The sequence below is a fragment of the Saimiri boliviensis genome, chromosome 4 (genome assembly GCF_048565385.1).
Source record: "Saimiri boliviensis isolate mSaiBol1 chromosome 4, mSaiBol1.pri, whole genome shotgun sequence".
In the NCBI taxonomy this organism is placed as follows: domain Eukaryota; kingdom Metazoa; phylum Chordata; class Mammalia; order Primates; family Cebidae; genus Saimiri; species Saimiri boliviensis.
The window spans coordinates 165,013,006-165,027,432 of record NC_133452.1 but is presented as its reverse complement, the minus strand read 5'-3'; positions in this window follow the sequence as shown (position 1 = coordinate 165,027,432).

Below are 14,427 nucleotides of genomic sequence, written 5' to 3'. Positions count from 1 at the left end.
CAATCTCGGCTCACCGCAACCTCCGCCTCCTGGGTTCAAGCAATTCTCCTGCCTCAGCCTCCTGAGTAGCTGGGACTGCAGGCACGCGCCACCATGCCCAGCTAATTTTTTGTATTTTTAGTAGAGAAGGGGTTTCACCACACTGATGGTCTCGATCTCTCGACCTTGTGATCCACCCGCCTCGGCCTCCCAAAGTGCTGGGATTACAGGCTTGAGCCACCGAGCCCGGCCCTTGTTTGTCACCACCTTAACTGAAGATGCCAGACAGTGAAAAACAGCTACAACTCAGGAAATAATGTAACCATTTAAATCTCAGGACTCTTTTTCTGTTGTAATTTGAAACATCTGTAAAGGAATGTCATTTTGGTATTTCTTAGTTTCTCAAGGCTTTCATTATGTAGGAATTAGTTATCCCATTGCAGGGAGGTAGAAACTGTTAGAGAAGAGTAGGTATCAAATTATAGGATAACCTTTACTTCACACCTGAGCCACCCCACAGTACAAGGAAATGAAGTTTCTGTCTGTAGGTGAGGGGTCTTCCTGTATCAAAGGAGATCCCCAAATGGAAAACACCAGAGTCTGTAATGGGAAGACTTACATCACTGATTGATTCCTTTTAGAAATATATGTGGAAATTTTTCACCAGCCCTGAAAGATCCACTTTGTCCCACTAATTTTATCTCTTCATACTGTGAAGTGAAACCCAGAGCACTAATATGTGATCACCACCTAATTTAATTAATCTTTTTTTAAAAAGTGATCTGGCTGGGCATGGTGGCTAACACCTATAATCCCAGTGTTTTGGGAGTCCATGGCAGGAGAATAGCCCGGGACCAGGAGTTCAAGACCAGGCTGGACAATATAGAGAGACCATGTCTCTAAAAAAAAAAAAAATTAGCTGAGTGTGGTTATGCATTTGATCCAGGAGTTTAAGGTTACAGTATAACTGTGTGTCAGTGCATTCCAGCCTCGGTGACAGAATGAGACCCTCTCTCTAAAAAACTAAAAGTAAAAATAGTCTTTTTAAAAGTGATCATGCCTCCCTCTGTTTGCTTGTCCTTCATCTTCCCATACTTTGGAAGTGTACTGACCACCCTCAGATAATACAGGTCTGGAGAAGGGACAGTCAGTGAGATTACTGAAGTTGACATGTTCCTGATTTCCGTATCTCCTTTTTGTATTTCTCAAAAATATCTCTACTAGCTATTCCAGAGCACATTCCTGTTTCCCAAAGCAGGTGGATTTACAGTTGCACCTTTTGCTTAGACATGTCTATCTAACTACACTTCGGTAAACTAAGGTTTGTCCTTTATTACCTGAGATAGACCTTAGTCACATATCTACTATTTTTCCTCCTTACCTCTGTTTTAAGAGCAGAGGCAGGAAGTTATTTTAAACCATTCCTTAGTCTTTTTCTTGATTGTAATATATACATATATGCCATAAACATCTAGTATAATACAAGCATTAGTTTCTTAATATTTATACTGAGAGAGTAGAGCAAAGTTAAAATCTTTCTTTTTTTAAATTTAAGAGAGAGGATCTTGCTCTGTCACTCAGGCTGGAATGTATTAGCATGATCATAGTTTACTGCAGCCTCAAACTGGGCTTAAAGGATGTCCCTGCCTTGGCCTCCCAAGTAGCTGGAACTATAGGTACATGCCACCATACCTGGCTAATTTTTAAAAATATCTGTAGAAATGGCATCTGGCTATGTTGCCCAGGCTGGCCTCCAACTCCTGGTCTTGAGCAATCCTCCCGCCTTGACCTGTCAAAGTGTTGGGATTATAGGTGTAGCTGCCACCCTTGGCCCAAAATTAAAATCTAAGGGGAAAATTGGCAGAAGTTACAACTTTTTCCTTGAAGTTGCAATGAACCCAGAAAATAACAGGGATTCCGTTTACCTTACAGGTTTAAAATTCACTAACAAACTGCCCAGAAATTAAAAAAAGATCTCGGAAGTTATCAATAAAGCCAGCCAGTTCTTTATGAGGCAAGGAATTGTCTACTATTAAAAAAAATTCTAATACCTTAATGTGTGATTTATTTGGATGTTTCACTGTCCAAGATTAGACATATAGGGACTAAGCATTTTCCTCTAGGTCCTAGATTGGCACTTTCCAGGTCTGCCAGATTATAGATATTAAACCACTTGAATAGTTTTTGCCAAATAACTGAGGGAAGCAGAAAAGACAGAAAATGTCACATAACCCAGTCACTCATCCTTAAATATTTAAGACTTAATTAATTCAACCACAGCCAATGCTTATTAAGTGGCTGAGTTTATTATACTTGCAGGGGTTCAGAAACAGACAAAGGCAAACACTCTGTTGCAGAGCTCACATCCTGTTATAAAGAAAATTGTAAAATGCCAAACATAAGTGATAAACATAGATAATAAAGCAGGGTGAAGGGCTTGGGCATGGGTTGTGGTACTATTGTAGATAAAATGATTAGGAAACGCCCTTCTAATGAGTTGGCACTGCAGCAAGCACCTGGAGGAGGCGAGGGAATGAACTAGGTAGATAGCTAAGAGAGCATTCCAGGCAGAGGGACTAGCAGCCACAGAGGTTCTGAGACACGAGCATTTGGCAGTTTTGGAAACACTGGCTGGATGTAGTAAGTGAGTGGTAGGAGACGAGGTCAGAGAGAGAGCTGGGGGTGCAGTTCCTCAGGACCTTCTTGGCTATGGCAAGGATTTGTCCTTCAATTCAGAATAAGATGGCAAGTCACTGGAGAGCGTTGGGCGGGGATTTGAATTGTTTAAAAAGGGTCCCTTGCTGTAATGTAGGGAATAAATTATAAGGGGTTAAGAGTACAGGCAGGGAATTCAGTTGGAATGCTAGTAGTCCAGGTAAGATCTAATGGTGGCTTAAACAAAGATATCATTGACCAAACGATAGGAAATAGTTGGATTAAGGCTATATTTTGAATGTACAGCAGACAAGGTTTGCTGATGGTTTAGCTATAAAGGTGAGAGAGAGAGAAGTTAGGGTGGCTTTAAGGACTCTGGCCCGAGCAACTTGAAAGGACTTGCTGTGTACTGAGATAGAGAATACTAAGTATGGAGAAGGTTCAAGGAGGGGATACAGAATCAGAATTCAGTCTGGGAACTTTTTAAAAGAATACACAATATAAATGTGCAAAGTGAACCTATCTGTAAAATTATCATCTGGGTCAAGAAATGGAGCACTACTAGTGTTCCAGTGATGCTATTTCACCCCTCAAGTCACAGCCTTTTCTTCCCCAAAGGTAACCATTATCCTGAGTTTTAATATTAACGATTAGATATGGTGAGGGCCTTTGTGCTACATCATCCGATGGCAGACTCACATGATGAGGGAAGGTGACATTGTGTGAGACAGAAAAAGCGCCAGACACCCATGATAACTAAGCCACTCCTGTGATAATGGTATTAATCCATTCATGAGGGCAAGGCCCTTATTACCTAATCACATTTTTTTTTTTAGACAGTTTTGCTCTTGTCACCCTGGCTGGAGTGCAATGGCACAATCTCAGCTCACTGCAATCTCCGGCCTCCTGGGTTCAAGCGATTCTCCTACCTCAGCCTCCCGAGTAGCAGGAATTTCAGGCATCTGCCACCACGCCTGGCCAATTTTTGTATTTTTAGTAGAAACAGGGTTTCACCACGTTGGCCAGGCTGGTCTCAAACTCCTGACCTCAGGTGATCTGCCCACCTCAGCCTGCCAAAGTGCTGGGATTACAGGCATGTGCCACAGCGCCCGGCTAACCTAATCACCTTTTAAAGTTCCCACCTCTTAATACCATCACATTGGCAATTAAATGTCAACATGAAGTTTGGAGGGGGCATTCAAACCGTAGCATTTTGCCCCTGACCCTCAAAACTCGTGTTCTTCTCACACAGAAAATACATACATTCCATCCCAATAGCCCCCAAATTATTAACTAATTCCAGCACCAACTCAAAAGTCGAGTCTCATCTGAATCAGATGTGAGTTGAACTCAAGGTATGATTCATCCTGAGGCAAATTCTCTTCACTCGTGAGACTGTGAAATCAAACAAGTTATCTATTTTCAAAATACAAAAGCTCCTAGACTTATAACAGGGTTATATTCCAGTAAGCAGTGTGTTTTTGACTTACAGTATTTTCAATTTATGATGGGTTTATCCAGATGTAACTACATTAATTGAGAGCATTACATGCTCATTATTTTTGTACCATTTTAAGTTAGGGATCATCTGTACAATGGTGGGACAGGGATAGAAATAGACAAGAAGAAAGGGGTAACTGGTCCCAAGTCAGTCCAAAACCCAACAGGGAAAACAACATAAAGTCTTTTTGTTTTGTTTTGTTTTTTTGTTATTTTTGAAATGGAGTCTCACTCTATCACCTAGGCTGGAGTGCAGTGGCACGATCTCGGCTCACTGCAACCTCTGCCTCATGGGTTCAAACGATTCTACTTCCTCAGCCTCCTGAGTAGCTGGGATTACAGGTGCCCGACACCAAACCTGGCATTTTTGTATTTTTAGTAGAGACAGCATTTCACCATGGTGGCCAGGCTGGTCTCACTACTGACCTCAAATGACCCACCTCCGTCTCCTAAAGCGTTGGAAGTACAGGCGTAAGCCCCCGTGCCCGGCCAACATTAAGTCTTAAAGTGGGAGAATAATCTCCTTCGCCTCTTTGTTCTGCATCTAGGGGTTGGGGTTGGGCAGCTAAGGCCTCAGGCAGCCCTGCCCCAATGGCTCAGTCCATGCAGTAGCTGTCATGAGTTGGAATCTTGTGTCTGTAGTTCTCCCAGGCTGGTGCTGTATGCTGTTACCTCTACAATTCTGGAGTCCTGAGAGTGGCCCTACTCCCATGCTCTACTAGGCAGCCCTAGTGAAGACTCTGTGGCAACTCTGACCCCATATTTCCACTTGTCATTGTCCTAGCAGGGGCTCTCTGCAGTGGTTGTGTCCCTGCGTAATTCTCTGCCTGGGTCCCCAGAGTGTCAGTAACATCCTTTGAAATCTAGATGGAGGAAGCCAGGTCTTCACAGCTATTGCATTATGTATGCCTGCTGCATCCGCACCACATAGACACTGCCGAGGTCTACTGCTTGCGCTTTCTGGATCAGGGATCAGGCCGTATCTGGGCCTACCTGAGCCATGGCTGGGAAGGCCACAGAGCGTGCTCTGGAACTCGGAGCAGACCTGAGGCAGCTCAGAGCTGAGTCCATGGAGGGTGCCTTGAGCCTTTCCCTTGAAATCATTTTGCCCTTCTAGAGTTCTGGGCCTGTGATTGGAGGGTCAGCCTTGAAGATCTTGGAATGCTTTATGGTCTTTCTCCCACCATCTTAATGAATAGCACCTGAATTCCTTCTATCCACACTTATCTCCTTAGTAAAAAGTCACAGCGCCACACACTTAGTATTTTCTCCTGAACATACTTTTCTATTCCGTATATGGCCTGGCTATACATTTTCCAAGTCTTTCTGCCCTGATTCCCTTTTACTTATAAATTTCATCTTTATTTCTTTCCTCTCACATCTCATTGTATGTAGTTAAAAACAGCCACACGGCAGTCTGAATGCTTTGCTGCTTAGATATTTCTTTCACCAGATATCACAATTCATCGCTCTTAAGTTCTGCACTTTATAAGGCCCTGGAACCCAGACACGATTCCCCAAGTTCTTTGCAACTGAATACAGGGATGTCCTGTACTCCAGTGTCTAATACGTTGTTCCTAATTTCCATCTAGGGCCTCATGAAAATAGCCTTTACCAATTTTCTGTCATAGTTCGTTTTTTGTTGCTGTAACAGAATCCCACAGACTATGTAATTTATAAAAAATAGAAGTTTATCTGGCTCACGGTCTTGGAGGCTGAGACGTCAGAGTGCATGGCACCAACATACAGTGAGGGCCTCCATGCTACATCATCCCATGCAGAAGGCATCATGTGGCAAGAGCACTTGAGACAGAGAGAACACTCCAGTGCTCACTGACCCACTTCCTCAATAGTAACATTAATCTCTTCATGAGGGCAGATCCCTAATGACCTAATCACCCCATAAAGGTCCCATCTCTTATGACTGTCACAATGGCAATTAGATTTTAACATGCATTTTGGAGGAGACATTCAAACCACAGCAATCATACCCTACATATTTGTGTCTAGCATTTTTTACTTAGTGTTTGTGAGGTTTATTCATGTTGCTGCAAATTGCCGTGGTTGATTTATTTTTGTGGGTATTGTAATATTCCATTGTAATGGAATGTTATGAATGTATCACTATTTGCCCATTTTATTGCAGACAGGCATTTGAATTGTTTCCAGTTTGAGGCAATTATAAATAATGCCACTGAGAACTTTCTTATACATGTCTTTTGATGTAATGTGCACTCATTTCTGTTGGGTATAAACCTAGGAGTGAAATTGTTGTGTCATAGGGGTATAGGTATGTTTAGCTTTAGTAGACATTGACAAATGTTTTGCCAAAGAATTATACCAATTTACACTCCCACCACCCATGTTTGAGACTTTTCATTGCTCCAGATCTTTGACAATGTTTTCATTATGATTTAGCTATCTAAGCAAAGTGTTTCAGATGCCTATTAGACCTTCAAGCTGAGATATCCAGGCTGCTGGATATGCAAGTCTGAGGTATGAGGGAGATGTGGAAGTCTATGGTGTATATTTAAAATAATGAGACTGAACTCTATGACCCAGGAGGAGGGTATGGATAAAGAAGAGTTCTAAAGACTGAACTCTTAGAAACTCCAAATTTTAGAAATCAGAAAGATGAGGATCCATGTGTGAGGTAGGCCACATGTGAGGCAGTAAGATACTCAGCAGAGTGTGGTTCCCCAGAAGCTGAATGAAAAAAGCAATTCAGATAGAACACTTCTGAGAGGTTAACTAAGATGAAGACAGAATTGGCACTGGATTTGGCAGTTAAGAGATCAATGGTGATGTTAAGAGAGTGGTGGAACTAAAACCTGATGGAAGGGCTTAATAGGCGAATAGGAAATAAGATATTGGAGAACAAAAAATTGGAAAATCTGAGTTTTCTATAAAGGGGAAAGAAAATTGGGGCAGTTGCTAGAAGGAGACATGGAGTTGAGGATTTTTAAAATATTAGATGTTATAGTATATTTGAATGTCTGAATCCTATTGGGATTGAATGAATAGAGAGAAAAAACTGATAATTCAGAAAGGAGAGGGGATAAATAGGGTGAAGTTTCTGAGGAAGCAAGATAAGATGAGCTTCTGGCCACAAGCAGAAGGCTTGGCCTTAAAATAGGAGCATAAATAATATGGTAGCTAAAATAGGAAGGAACAAGGAGTATTTGGCTATGACTGCAATGAGCTGGTGAAGGACGGAAGTGGAAGTTCTGTTCTGATTGCTACTGTTTTTCAAAGGAATTAGATCATAAGCTGAGAATGAGAAGTAGACATAAAGAGGTGTCAGAGGTTTAAGAAGAGGGGATCAAGTCACCTCCTGCAGAATGAGAAAGTGGACTGACTAAGAAAGTGTCGGATTATCCAATGGTAGTACCAAATTATCTCAAAGGGCATCTCCTTTGAGATAACTGGGTCATGAGTTCAAAATGAGACAAATCATCATCACTGAGTTTTCTTTAGCTATGTTCAGGTGCATGGGAGCAGGAGTGGAATAAGCTGAAAACCGGATTTAGCCAGAATTTTCCCAGAAGAGTGTGACCCAAGAGTGAGGAGTAAGTCAGCAAGGGTGCTTATGAGAAATAAATGGTAGTGATGTCCTGTGGAATTCAAAGTGGGAAGAAGTGAAGCTAAGGGCCAAAGTGGGGGTGGTGGGAGGTAGGAATGGAGTTAGGGAAGCAAAAATAAATTCATAGTTCCATTATTTTAGGTTTTGTTGGGGCTGAAAAAAATATAGTTGAAGTATTAAAGGGAGGGGAGTAAGTTGACAACACAGGGGGTGGTAGTTTGGAAGTGGAATTGCTGAAACTGAGGTTTTGAGGAGTGTGCTTATCGGTAATGCCTCAAGGTCTAGGTTGTGACTATCAGTGTGTACGTCTGAAGTAGAAGGGAAAACAAGATCACTGGAGGAGAGGAAAGCAAAGGCCTGAGAGCCAAGATATTGGATGGATTGACTATATACATATCAAAATCACCAAGTATAATGGTCGGAGCAGTCATGGGAAGAGTGAGTTAAAAACACTCCCTATAATCTCCCACAAATGAAGAAGTGACCGGGAATTAGGAGATGACTTCAACAAGGGATAGTGAGTGGTTTAGTTTGATAGCAGGTGTCTCGGTGGAGCTAGGGGGCTCTAGAGAGAAGAGGAAAACAATGGCCTGAATGTGGCAAGGAGGAGCAGCATGGGCACCTACCTCACCATCCAGGCCCAGTTAAGTCAGGTGTGGAATACAAAGCAGCCACTGCTTACATAACAGAGATGTAAGAGAATAAGAGCCCAAAGATGAAGGATGTGTTCCAGAAGAGGTGCCAAAATTATTTGGAGAATTGTTTTCAGAGTCTGTAATATACTTTCTTATGAATTCCATCATTGTGACAAATGCAAATAAGAAAGTGGTTTTGATAATTTGGGAACACTTTGAATCAAAAATAGTGAGCACAGAGTCTGGGTTCTCAAATCTCACAGTAAAAAGGAAGGAGAAAGGCAGTGGAAGAGGGCCAAGCCCCTGGACCCACTACCTCATATGATGGGCATTCCTTTATTTATTTGAAACAGGATCCTGCTCTGTTGTCCAGGCTGGAATGCAGCCTCAAACTCCTGGGCTCAAGTAATCCTTTCACCTCAGCCTCCTGAGTAGCAGGGACTACAGGTTGTGTGCCATCATGCCTGGCTAATTTTTTTTGTAGTGACAAGGTCTCACTTTGTTCCTCAGGCTGATCTCGAACTCCTGGCTTCAAGTAATCCTCCTGTCTTGGCCTCCCAAAATACTGAGATACAGGCATGAGTCACCATGCTTGGCTGACCCCCATTATTATTTAAAATTGCATCACTGGTTGAAAGGTAAGTAGGACAAATACATTATGGGGCCAAATGACTTCAATATTCATCATAATGATCCTGTTGTTTTAGGAGAAAGTAATCATGGCCCAAGTCCCTAGGTAATGGACAGAATCCAGGCTGTAGAGAATAGGAAGTGAAACCAAGAAGAGACTGAGAAAATAGGAGGGCACGGGGCCCATAAAGGAACAGTATGTAGATGAATTAGGAGGCTTAAAGAATTGGGGGCATATATGACAACGTTGGTAAGATCCTTATCAGGTTATTTTAACATGATCAAAATAATTTGAATCACACATTTAATTTCCCTTGCACTAATTTCACATTTTCTAGGCTGATTTTCTCCTACACACCCTTCTTTTCTGATAACAAGTTGGTTTACTGTAAAGGTATGACCATAAAAAGAGAATACAGTGTTTATATTCACTAAGTATTTCAGTTCTCATAATAGTTACAGTTCTCATTGTTAATTAATAAACTAGTATTCTGTTTTATACATCAGTTTCAAGTGAGCTTGGTTAATATGAATCAGTCTGTCTATTAATTATTTTCTGACAACATCTAGTTTCAGAAATTTAGAACCAGGACTTGGGTTATGACTATAGCACTAATAATTACCATTTATTAAACAGCAACATGTCAGTCCACTTAACATGCTTTATCTCATTTTTAAAATAAGAATACTAGGAGATTTGTGTCACCACACCTATTCTCGTAAGTGATAAAGTTGAAATTAAAATGGTAAGTAACTTTCCTAAGTTCAATCATATAGAAAGTGGTAGAGTCAGCATTCAAATTCTATTCTGGCCATGTCTCTAATCCCAGCACTTTGGGAGGCCAAGGCGGTGGACTGCTTGGCCTAGAAGTTCGAGACCAGCCTGGGAACAATGGTGAAACCCTGTTTCTACAAAAATTACAGAAAATTAGCCAGGTGTGATGACATAGTCCTGTAGTCCCAAATACTGGGGAGGCTGAGGTGGGCACATTGCTTGAGCCTGGGAGGTGGAGACTGCAGTCAGCTGAGATTGTGTCATTCGCTCCAGCCTGGGTGACAGAGTAAGATCCTATCTCAAAAACAAAACAAAACAAAACAAAACAAAACAAAAACCCCACATTCTGTTCTGACTTGCTTCAAAGTTCATGCTGTTCCACCTCATTACAACGCCTATCAGTAAATCACCAAAGGTAATGCTATCCTGAGTAGGCAGTCAACTGGATTTCTTTTAGTAACAAGAATACATAGCCAAGTAACTCTTTTATACTACATGATAGTTTGTACCTTCTCTTTTACACACCCAGTGTTCCATCCATACAGAACTTCCCTTGTTACAAAGTTCCCCCAAACCCAATGTAAGTCTTTTGCTTAAAAACATAATAACTTTGGTGAAGTTCCTTATCAACACTTTTACAAATCGAAACATCACATTATCATCAGCAGCAAGGTAAAATTTCCTCATTGTGTTAGTATACCAAAGGATTGCCAGTATACCCTCAATTAATTTAAAAAAGCAAATGATCACTGTATATTTAATGAGTGTCTGTGATGTCGTGATCACGGTGTAATGAACAGAGTGTAGCATTACTGTTTAGATCCAGGATCGAATCTAAGGACTACCATTTACCATAAGTGAAACTTTAGGTTTTTAACTCCTCTATATATCAGAGAGCTACAGAAGTATAAAATGAATATTGTTAGACTCTCCAAAACTGACTATTTTGGGTGCTTGAGCAACTTTACTGTACCTCTCAACAGAGCCTTGCTTTTATGGAATTATGAAAATCCATTAAAAACCAGTTTGTCATAAATCAATTAGACAAAAGTCAATGAACAAAATTTAGCTAAAAGTCAGTTCATTTACTTTATCAATTTACCAAAAACGTATTTCTTTAACTGCAAAGTATGGGCAAAAGGAGAATATAGGTAGTGACATGAGTGAAAACATTGGATACATGAGTTATGATAGTCTTGAACATTTCTTTTTTTTTTTTTTTTTTTTTTGAGACGGAGTTTCACTCGTTACCCAGGCTGGAGTGCAATGGCATGATCTCGGTTCACCGCAACCTCCGCCTCCTGGGTTCAGGCAATTCTCCTGCCTCAGCCTCCTGAGTAGCTGGGATTACAGGCACGCGCCACCACGCCCAGCTAATTTTTTATGTTTTCAGTAGAGACAGGGTTTCACCATGTTGATCAGGATGGTCTCGATCTCTTGACCTCATGATCCACCCGCCTGGGCCTCCCAAAGTGCTGGGATTACAGGCATGAGCCACCACGCCCGGCCTGAACGTTTCTTTAAAATTTCAGCTGCCCATTTTTATTTTAAGCATATAAAGCAATGTTCAGTTTGGAGAAAGTTAAGGATAATAAGGCAGTTTCATCTTCTAATATGTTATGCAAAAAATAAAATTTGTACTCAGTAACAAAAAATTTCCATACAAGATTAGCTGCAGTGGTAATCTGTAGTGGATTCCCAGACCCTCAGTGGGTACCTAAAATTGTGGATAATACTGAACCCTATACATACTGTACAGTTTCTCCCTATAGATACATAGCTATGATAAAGTCTAATTGTTATAAACTAGGCACAGAAAGAGATTAACAATAATAATAAAATAAATATACTGCAGTAAAAGTTATGTGAGTGTGGTCTCTCAAAATATCTTACAGTATTGTACTCATCCTTCTTGTGATGATGTGAGATAATAATATACCTATCTGATGAGATAAGCTGAGGTGAATGATGCAGGTATTGTGACACAGTGCTAGGCTACTCTTGACCTGCCAATACCTCAGAAGGAGTTTCATTTGCTTCAGTGATCCTGGATCATGAAGCCATGGCAATGTCAGTGGTCGAATGTCAGGAGCAGACAGTGTCGCGGATGTGCTGGACAAAGACATGATTCATGTCCCAGGTGGCATGAAACGGGACGGCATGAGATTTTGTCATGCTATTCATAATGGAGCACAATTTTAAATATACAAATGGTTTATTTTTGGAATTTTTCTTTTAATATTTTTGAACAGTAGTTGACATCATGTAACTGAAACCATAGAAAGGGAAACTACAGATGATGCAGGGACTACTGTACCAGTCTAGTATATACATGGACCATAAATGTGCATTCTGCAGTGATAAGCTCCAAATTTAAAGTGCTTATGAATCATTCAGGATCTTGTTTAGGAGGTCTGTAAAGAGGTCTAGGGTTCAGCATTTCTAACAGGCTCTTGGTAATGCTGCTGATCTTCATACTACAATCTAAAATACTAGCTACTACAGTGACTTCTTCAGTGTGAAATAATGAAGTTTTGGCTATGAATTTTGAGAAATAAAAAATTAAAGCTAATGTGCCATTTAAGACATTGATGAAATAATGGCAAAGTTTTTAGAGATTGGCAAAATGAAAAATAACATTGTAAAAAAACCCAAAAGTGGCCAAAGGAATCCTATCACACATAGAATGTTAAAATTTATAATTTTGGCAGCTTGCAATACAAAATTTGAGGAATCGAGTACTAAAAATGACTAATGTTATATTTTAAAGGTGATATTTAAAAGCATCTAAAACAGAAAAGAAAATTTTAATTCTTAACTGTAAAGCTCTATAATTTTCATTTTAATTTGCTAAGATTGGGATATTTCAAGTTACTTGGTTTGCAGAAAGATCTGACATGGAAGAATAAAATTAATGAAAGTATAAACAAAGGCATGATGCCTAAAGAGATTACTCTGAAGAGCAATATGATCTGTACTGCCTCATTTGTAAGCTGCCATCCTGTACTTGTAGCTGCCTACTGGACATTTCTACTTAGATGGCATGTCCAATTTAAAAAAGCATGTCCAATGTTTCACTGGCATGTCCAGTTAGGTACTTCTACAGTGGAATTTATTACTTCCTCCTCAGAGAACAAATCCAGTATTTCCTTTTCGTGTAGTTTTCCTTATTAATTTAACAAATGTTTACTGAGGACTCGTATTTCTTAGAAATTACAGATACAACTACAATATAATTAGGCCTCAAGAGTTCACAGTCTATTCATGCATATAGATGGAACAATTAAAATCATACGATAGGCCGGGCATGGTGGCTCACACCCGCAATCCCAGCACTTTGGGAGGCTGAGACAGGAGAAGCACGAGGTCAAGAGTTGGAGACCAGCCTGGCCAACATGGTGAAACCCCACCTCTAATATGGATACAAAAAATTAGCCGGGCCTGGCGGTACAAGCATGTAATCTCAGCTACTACGGAGGCTGAGGCAGGAGAATCGCTTGAACCCAGGAGGCAGAGGTTGCAGTGAGCCAAGATCATACCATTGCACTCCAACCTGGGCAAAAAGAGCAAAACCCCATCTTAAAAGAAAAAATTACATAATGAAATGTCACCTGTACGAAAGATGTAAACAAAGTGATGTACTAGGCCAAGAAACGGCAAGCCATTTTACTCCATGCTAACCTTCCCAGCAAAAGTGACATTTTAACATGAGCCTTGATAAGACTATCCAAGCAAAGAAAGGAGGAAAGAAGTGCATTCCGGGAAGAGAAATCAGCATAATAAAAGGTGAACCTTGATTATTGTAGCTTCCAACAAACAGGTGGATGGTGAGTTTTCGCATGGGAATCGTAGGCGTGCCTGAGTAGAACCAGTTATTTCTTAGGACTTTATTGTTTTCTAGACAAGAGTAAAGAGGCTGTGGAAATGACTGCTTTGTCCTACACAGATTAGAAGTGAAGATAAAGTTGAAAAACTGGGCTGTCATGCTAGAGCTTGGGTTATGTTGTTTATTGAAGAAGGCCATGATCAGATGTTTTTGGGGAAGAGAACTCTGATGGCAATGTGAAGTAGGAAAAGGAAGGTTCAAGGCAGAGGCCAGTTTAGAAAGCTTTGGCAAAGTTGTAGCTGAGAGCTCCTATGTGAACTAAGTCAGTGACAAGAGCAAAGGGGAGGAGAAATTTCAGAGACAGAATCTATAGGACCTGATGACCAACTAAATGTGTGGGTAAGAAAAAGAGAAGAGTTGTAAATGACATCAGATTTTGAAACAAGAGGATGGTATAAATGGTGAGGTCATTACCCTATTGGCATTTGGATGGAACAGGTCCCACTGTACCAGACTGTACCAGACCTTTTAGGATGTTTATCATCAGTGATTTTGGCCCACTAAATTTGAGTAGCATTCCCCAGCTTTTGTGACCATCAGTGTGCCCTCTTTTGGCTAGGTGACACCACCAAACACGGTAGCCAGTAGAAAAAGCTGGATTGAAGATGATTAGCTCCTTTTTGGAGACACTGGTTTGTGGTGCCAACAGAATGATAAGGATCTGGTGATAAGTAGCTGGAAATGTGAGTTGAGCTCAGGAGGAAGGCCCTGGGCAGAGACTCAGACCTAGTACACAGAGGTAATGGTTTAAGTTGCCGCAGAAGGAGACTAGAGAGCCAGAGAA